The sequence below is a fragment of the Rosa rugosa genome, chromosome 5 (genome assembly GCF_958449725.1).
Source record: "Rosa rugosa chromosome 5, drRosRugo1.1, whole genome shotgun sequence".
NCBI classification, from domain to species: domain Eukaryota; kingdom Viridiplantae; phylum Streptophyta; class Magnoliopsida; order Rosales; family Rosaceae; genus Rosa; species Rosa rugosa.
The window spans coordinates 48,027,977-48,037,050 of NC_084824.1; positions in this window are offsets into that span (position 1 = coordinate 48,027,977).

Below are 9,074 nucleotides of genomic sequence, written 5' to 3' on the forward strand. Positions count from 1 at the left end.
ACCAAGAAGCTCCTCTTACTTGGGGACTTCGGGGACTTGTACATACCTCCATTAGTATGGAGAAATAACTATGTTAGCAAACATATGTAACACCCTCTTAAGGGGGCCCACAAGCCATGGTGAGACCCAACCTCGATATGCATTCCGTAGCCCGATGTCCAAGCTACGCCGTGATAGTCGGAAGTGCTCAAGAGCTTGCCGGGAAGCCAAATTCCCAACCTTGCCAAGTTGCCTTCACAACATGCTTTCTAGACTAGAATAGTTGTTTTTGCATCCCACATTGGAAAACAAGTGAAGGAAGGAGCCTCCCTTCTCTATAAAAGGGGACTCCTTCCCACTTACTCATCATCCCATTACAACATCTCTTGTAATCATATTAGGCCGCAAGGCCCAAACACATATTGTGCAACATTAAAGTGGATGTAGTTTCCCGCTAAGGCGGGAGACGAACCACTATACATCGTGTCTCACTCTCTCTCATACTCTCTTTCTCTAACGTTAACAATAATAAATCCAATCGAATGGTGAGTGACCACAAAATTTTTGAAAACTGGTAACCTTGTAAACATTATTGTAGATAATACACAGTATTTATTATTTAGGCATTCCCAACTTTTGTTCCCACGTTGTTATACAGATTAAGTGAGAGGGAAAGTTTGGTGACCATCATCTCATTTTCTCCAAAGAAAAGAAACGTGAGAGCAAGGTTATGACTTGGGACTAAAATACACTAATTATTGGTTTGGATTTCATATTTTTGGGATAATGATATTCGCTCTATGTATCATATGATGCATAACAATAACATGTCATTGTTTAAAACCCCTCATACTATCAATCAGATTATCTCCAGAAATAAGGATGCCCTAATTTCAAATCAGATCAGCAAAGCAAATATGGGAGATTTGTTGATATGAAATGGTGCATCCCCTTGCGGCCTGGGCCTTCTGGGGTTGGATAGTGCTGGCGGGCCCAGTTTAGGCTTTTGCTATTTTTAGTATTAATTTGCTTTTTCCTTAGTATTTTCTTATTTACTGTTTTCAATAAGTCCCCATCCTTGTATGGGTGGCGAATGTGGGCTTTGCCCTGGTCTGCACACTCAGTGTGTCTTGGCTGGCCTAGTGAGACGGTTATCTATTTTGAAATGGAAGCAACCTCCTAGTTGCAGGATGAAACAGAGTGTCGCCGGATTAGATTATGTGCGGCAACAAGAAGGAAAGCTGTGCTACTTGTTATGATGCTTCTCCTTAGTAGAGTTATCTTTCCGTTATTTCATCGCTTTGACAAAGCAAATAGAGTAGCCAATCGAGCACTATTTGCTAACTGGTGCATGTTAGAATACAATACTTTATGTAATATGGGGTTCAGGGCTTCAGGCTCTATGTCCCCCCCCCCCTTGTATTCTATGATTTCATTAATTAAGGCTTAAAGGCAGCCGCTTCGGGTCTCTTTCAGAAAAAAAAAAAAAAAAAAAATTATTTGACGCAAAAACATTCTAATTGATTCACAAACTTTGGTTGATTTATCATGTATGGCTTTTCACACTAGAAGAAGATATATGATTACCAATTAATTAAGGGAGGAACCTAATTCTCTCAAAAACCTACTTTCGTGTACTTTATACTCTCCTTAGGTATTTAGAGCCCAAATGAAACTCAGTATTAGCCTTTACATAAGTTTGGAAAAAGATGATAGGGGCATAGACAAGAATATGTGAAATGTGTGCCAAAATACACACGTCTTCTGCATCAAAAAGTGAGACAAACCAGACATATATAGCTCCAAAGTTGATTGTGTAGGTATGAGTGTATGGCCATAATCATACAAACCAGAATTTTCGATAGAATATATCACTAGATATTGTAGCACTCTTAATTAGCATAGATGGATGCCCAGCCTTTTCCCAGTTTAGTTAAAATTCTGCAAATTTAACATAATAATTTAGGATCATTCATTGATATGATATTTATGTAGAATATTCTGTAAATATTTACTTTCCTCGTAGGTGTAGATTACGTTTTCTGTATAATTGTAGGAGATGTTTTCATATTATGACTACTCTTGTATCTCTTTATATACCTCCTATTTTGGAGATGAATATTATTATGGAAGCATAACAAACACATTGAATTCTTATTTTCAACTTGGTATCAGAGCAGGTTCAATCCTTTGAACTTGCACTGTATTCTTTTTCCTCTTGAAACCCGAAACCCGAAAGCCGAAAAACACCACAAACCATTGAAGTCATCATCACCACATTGAAATTGCCACACACCTTTGAAGTCATCATCACCACATTGAAATTGCCGCACACCTTTATTTAATTAAAAGCTGCTGCACACCTTTATTTAATTAAAAGTTGCTGCACACCTTTGTTTGATTGAATATTAGCCGACAAGACCTCCTGCTATTTGATTAAAGTGTTTGATTAAAGTCTTGATGCACCAATTGTTTGGTCACATGCAGGCCCCTTGCTTTCTGCTCAATGGGTCCTTCCTTAAGCTTCTCAACTCCTCCACCAAGTAAAACAAATCCATATGCAAATACAAAGTGTCCGCTCTGTGGAAATTTGGGTCATAGCAAGCAACAGTGTTATGAAGTAATTGGCTATCCTGATTGGTGGGATTTCACCAAGAAACCGCGAAAGAACGTTGGAAAAGCTACCGTGGCTACTGCAGAGGAAGAGCAACCATCTAATGCCTCCGCTAATGTAGCACAATCAGGTATGAGGGTTAAGGTATCTGTGAATAGTTCTTGGATAATTGATACAGGTGCATCTGACCATATGACTAATGATCCTAGCCTCTTGAAAAAGCTGAAACCCTCCTTTCAAAATATTGTTTCTACTGCTGATGGTACTCCAACTCCGGTTACCGGAGAAGGCTCTGTTGTCCAATCTGACACGTTAACCCTTGACTCTGTATTGGTTGTCCCTTCATTAGCATATTATCTCCTATCTGTTAGCCAGATTATCCTAGCACTAGCATGTATTGTGACTTTTTATCCCTCTTTCTGTGTGTTTCAGGACATTCTGACTCGGCGGATTCTTGGTTATGGTGTTAGAAGGGGGAAACTCTACTACTTGGATCTGACAGCAAGTGGAGAGCAACAGCTATTAGGACAAGTGAATCAGGTCAATGGAGTAGAGAATGCTAAGGAAACAGTGTGGATGTGTCATCGTTGTTTGGGTCATCTGTCTTTTAGTTATCTTAAGAGACTACAACCTCATTTATTTTCGGTTGTTAGAGATTCAGATTTTCGTTGTCATGTATGTGAACTGGCTAAAAGTCATCGAATTTCATATTCACCTAGTCTTAATAGAAGTCCCATTCCATTTATGAAAATTCATTCTGATGTTTGGGGTCCTGCCAATATCCCATCTTTCTCTGGAGCTCGATATTATGTGACTTTTATTGATGATTGTACTCGTATGACTTGGGTGTCTTTATTGAAGAACAAGAGCGACGTGTGTTCCATGTTCAAAGAGTTTCACAAGATGGTGTCTACACAGTACCAACAGACTATTCGAGTTTTCCAATTTGACAATGGCGGAGAATATGTTAATGGCCCTATGCAGGAGTTTATGCACTCTCATGGAATTCGACATCAGACGTCGAATTCGTATACTCCTCAGCAAAATGGATTGGCAGAAAGAAAGAATCGGCAGTTGCTTGAAGTTGTCAGTGCCTCCTTGTTTGGCATGCATGTACCTCGTGAATACTGGGGAGAAGTTGTGAAGTCCGCTGCCTACCTTATTAATCTTACTCCGTCTCGGGTGATTGAATTTCAAAACCCTCGGCAGCAGCTTCAAAAACTTCTTTCACTTCCATCGTTACCTAACCTAGAGCCCCATGTGTTTGGGTGCGTCGCCTATGTTCATATTCCTAAGCCTTAACGCAGCAAGCTTGATCCCCGTGCCCGCAAGTGTATATTTGTTGGTTATGCTGAATTCCAGAAAGGTTATCGGTGATATAATCCTCTTACTGGCACTATACATGTCTCTCTTGACGTTGCTTTTCGTGAGTCCGAGCCTTATTATTCAGGGGGAGTTTCGGCGTCTTCCCTTCAGGGGAGAGAGATTGTGAAGGAAATCCTCGAGATTTATTATTTGAAGAATTAGAAATCTTGGAATCGAGATTTGGGGTTGGAAACTCTTCACCAATAGAACATGAAAAAGAAGATGGGCTGATTGGAAACGGAAAAGAAACAGAAGCTGAAAACGAAACAGCAGTTGGGGTAGTAGGAAACAAAAACGAATCTGGAGAACATGACCTGGTTGGCGGAGGACCAGTGGGGTCCTCCAGCCGACATGACAATGACAAGCCGCAAGGATGCTGCCAGCCGTGGACTAGTAGATGGACCAGTGGGAGAAGAAACAAATGGAGAAGATGGCCTTGAAAGTGGTGAACCCGTGGGATTTGGAGAAGATGGACTTGTGGGATTTTGGCAAAGTAACTTTGAAAAGTCAAACAAGGAAGATGCAAAAGGCCATGACATCAGAATATCTTCTCAAAGTGGTCTTGAAAAATCAAACAGGGAAGGTCCACGCCAGCAAATCCAAAGTAACCTTGAAAAGTCAAACAAGGAAGGTCCTACGCGCCTGCAACATGGCACACATCATGAGAGTGACAATGACGCCTCAATGCGTCCTGGAGTATATGACAGATCACAAGCGGACGAGTTACAGATTGACCAGCCTAGCCGTGACATGCCCAATGAAAATAATATAATTCAGAGTTCTCATATGTCAGAGTTTTTACCCCTTTCTACATCGTCAACTGAAGAATCCGCTGCGAATGTTCCTCCTCAGGTACCTTTAATTTTGAATGAATCATATGGGGTAGAGAATATTGAGCCTAGGAAATCACAGAGGATTACCAAGGGTATTCCTAAGAAATAATATGAACCAGACATCAAAACCAAAGCTAAGTATCCTATAGCTAATTACATGTCTAACCATAGGTTGTCTGGGTCATATGCACTTGTTGTTGATCAATTATCCACTGTATCTATTCCTAGTATTGTACAGGATGCTTTGGTGGATCCTGAGTGGACTCAAGCAATGAATGAAGAATTAGAGGCTTTGTAGAAAAACTTGACTTGGGATGTTGTTACTATGCTTGCTGGAAAGAAGACTGTTGGATGTCATTGGGTATTTACAGTGAAACTTAAAGCTGATGGGAGCATTGACAGGTACAAAGCCAGATTAGTTGCCAAAGGATACACTCAGCGCTATGGAATTGATTATGAAGAGACGTTTGCCCCTGTAGCAAAGATCAATACTATTCGAATCTTGATTTCACTTGCAGCAACTAAAGATTGGCCTCTACATCAGTTTGATGTGAAGAATGCTTTTCTCAATGGAAACTTGGAGGAAGAAGTGTATATGGACCTGCCGCCAGGGGTCAAAAACATGCCTTGTGATACTAGCAAGGTTTGTAAGTTGAAGAAGTCTCTGTATGGTTTAAAGCAGTCTCCTAGAGCTTGGTTTGGAAGATTCTCCAAGTCTATGAGGATGTTCGGGTATAGACAAAGCAACTCGGATACCTTGTTCATCAAGCATAGTCAGGGTAAGATTACCGCTCTGATAGTATATGTTGATGATATGATTGTCACAGGGGATGATCTAAAAGAGATGGAGGCTCTACAAAAGTATCTTTCTAAGGAATTTGAGATGAAGGACCTTGGGCAATTGAAGTACTTTCTTGGAATTGAAGTTGCAAGGTCTAAGAAGGGGATTTCTTTGTCCCAACGTAAGTATGTACTTGACTTGTTAGCTGAGACTAGGATGCTTGACTGCAACCCTATTGAGACACCGATCGAGATGAATCACAACCTCGCCATCTATCCGGATCATGTTCTAACTGATAAAGGAAGGTACCAACATCTAGTAGGAAGACTTATTTATCTTTCTCATACTAGGCCTGATATTGCTTATGCTGTGAGTGTGGTTAGTCAATTTATGCATTGTCCCAGTGAAAAGCATATGGATGCAGTATATCGTATTTTGAGATATCTTAAAATGGCACCTGGAAGAGGTTTGTTGTTTGAAAAAAAAGATGAATTGGAAGTTGTGGGGTACACAGATGCAGACTGGGCGGGTGATAAGACGGACAGACGGTCCACATCTGGGTATTTTACATTTGTTGGAGGAAACCTTGTGACTTGGCGAAGCAAGAAACAAAAGGTTGTTGCTAGGTCAAGTGCTGAAGCTGAGTTTCGAGGTATGGCACATGGAGTTTGTGAGATGTTGTGGATTCGTAATGTGTTGAAAGATTTGGGTTTTAAGCTCAAGAAGCCTATGGACTTGCATTGTGATAGCACGTCTGCTATTGAAATCGCTCGTAATCCTGTTCAGCATGATCGGACTAAGCATGTGGAAGTAGATCAACATTTCATTAAGGAAAACCTGGACAGGAAGGTAATCCGTTTCCCTTTTGTGTATACAGAAGATCAATTAGCAGATGTTCTTACGAAAGGAGTGTCAAGGAAAGTGTTTGACAACTCGATTGAAAAGTTGGGCATGATTGACATCTATGCACCAACTTGAGGGGGAGTGTAGAATATTCTGTAAATATTTACTTTCCTTGTAGGTGTAGATTACGTTTTCTGTATAATTGTAGGAGATGTTTTCATATTAGGACTACTCTTGTATCTCTTTATATACTTCCTATTTTGGAGATGAATATTATTATGGAAGCATAACAAACACATCGAATTCTTATTTTCAACTATTTAGTGAAATAATCTGATGCCTAGCCTCTTCATAGTGCTTAATATCATGGTGAAAAAGTTAGCCTAGTGTTATATATATTTTTTTGATGCGTTAGCCTAGTGTTATAATTGAAAAGATTGATGCTGCAGCTAGCAGAACCTCGACTACATAGTTTAATTAGTACCTCTAGGCTCTAGCTCAACTGAAACTATGGATCTTCCAACCGTATTGGCACATTGGAATAAAATAATAATAATAATAATAAAATAAAGCAGCATTATACAGCTTATTTTAATTTTGTTTTGATAAAAATAGTATAGCTCATTTCGTGGAGGTAGTAGATAATCAATATTCATGGGCATATATATATATATATATATATATATATATATAGATCCTATCCAGAGTGAGGCCTCACTCTGAAATTAACGTGTGAGGTTGGAGTTTAGGGTCACTTTTTGGTCTCATATCCACATCTCGACCGTTCAATTTTTAGGTACTAATGTATAGATCATCTCTGCAAAGTTTCAGTCAAATTGATGATCTTTAAGGTATCTAACTCACTTAAACCAATGGATGAACTGAATTTGTCCACCCTGAACCGTACTAGCTTTAAGGCAGTTATCAATCCTTAAAGACCATCAATTTAGCTGAAATTTTGCAGAGATGATCTATACATTAGTACCTAAAAATTAAACGGTCGAGATGTGGATATAAGACCGAAAAGTGACCCTAAATTCCAACCTCACACGTTAATTTCAGAGTGAGGCCTCACTTTGGATATATATATATATATAGCCCTTCTTCGCTGTGGACGTCCGTTCCTAAGCTAAGGAACGGATTTCCAGTTTTGACCCACTTTTCGATCACATTTTCACAGCTTAACCGTTCAGTTTTTAGGTATATACGAGTAGATCACTTCTGCAAATTTTCAGCCAAATTGATGATCGTTAAGACATCCAAAACTGCAATTTACCATTATAAACACGAACGGTTCCGGTTTGACAGATTCTGTTCGTTCGTGTAAATTGCAGTTTTGGATGCCTTAACGATCATCAATTTGGCTGAAAATTTGTAGAGATGATCTATACATTAGGACCTAAAAACTGAACGGTTAAAATGTGAAAATATGATCGAAAAGTGGGTCAAATATAGAAATCCGTACCTTTTGCTTAGGTACGGATATCCGCACTTGAGCAAGGTTATATATATATATATATATATCTACCACAAATCATTACCGCGAACCCTTTACACACATTAACTACTGACAACTGGTGTCGGTTGTTAATTACCGTAAATTTACTTGTTTAATTAAGTGTTCAGTATATGATTTATCATAAATATGATTAGTCAAGTGGGATCCAACCATATATTAAGATTGATCTATTACTGTCAATCCACCACAATTACGTACCGACAATTTTCCATACGCACGTACAATATATAATTAACGGTTCTATCGTAGTTTGATCTCTGAAATCTCTTGTGCATTCACACACATCAATGTTTAACACTCTTCTATATGCACGTTGTGACCATGATAATGATAATCACGGGATCATTATTAATTTCACGTCCTCCAAGATCATTCTTCAATCTTGAGTAGTACAGTTGAGTAGCCAGCTCAAGTACCACACGGTCTTGTTTAGAATCACGATATATCGGCACCACCCAATTACAACCGCCATGCGTAGGTGCATTTACCGTCCCTTCGACAGAGAATTTGTTGGACATCTTTCTGTCAATCCCAGTAGTGAGGCGTGCAAGTGAGATCAAACATAATATTTGATTCCCAGATCGAAAGCGTATATTATCTTCGGCAAGAATCTAACACCCAAATCACTTCATGCTGCGGAATTTTAGCCAAACCAGAAAATAGGAAGCTCTAAAAGAATGCGAAAAGGTTATTGAAAACTCAACTTGACCAACAACATGCAGCAGAATATCATATCAAGCTTTGTAACCCACGTTGAGTATCTACTGTAAGCTAGACATGGGCATATGAAGCATGCATATGCTTTTATATTCAAAATCAGGGTGCTCTATCGTGGTCTAAGTATGCATGCATGCATTTAAAATGATGCAAAGCTAAGCTAACAGACCTCTGCATATATAACATGCAGACTATATTATATGGCATTATCTGGATGCGCTCTGCATGTGTACGTAGTTCTTTGTCTTTGCAAGCTTGGAACCAAAATGTGTTAGCTGCTTTATATGTATGTTTATGATGATGATATTTACATGAAAACGATCGATGTTGTCATTAATTTTCCTTTTATATCGAAAACTCTACTCGGACACACCTGTATGATGTGGAGTAAGGATTATGCCTAGCTATGTCATGAAAATATTG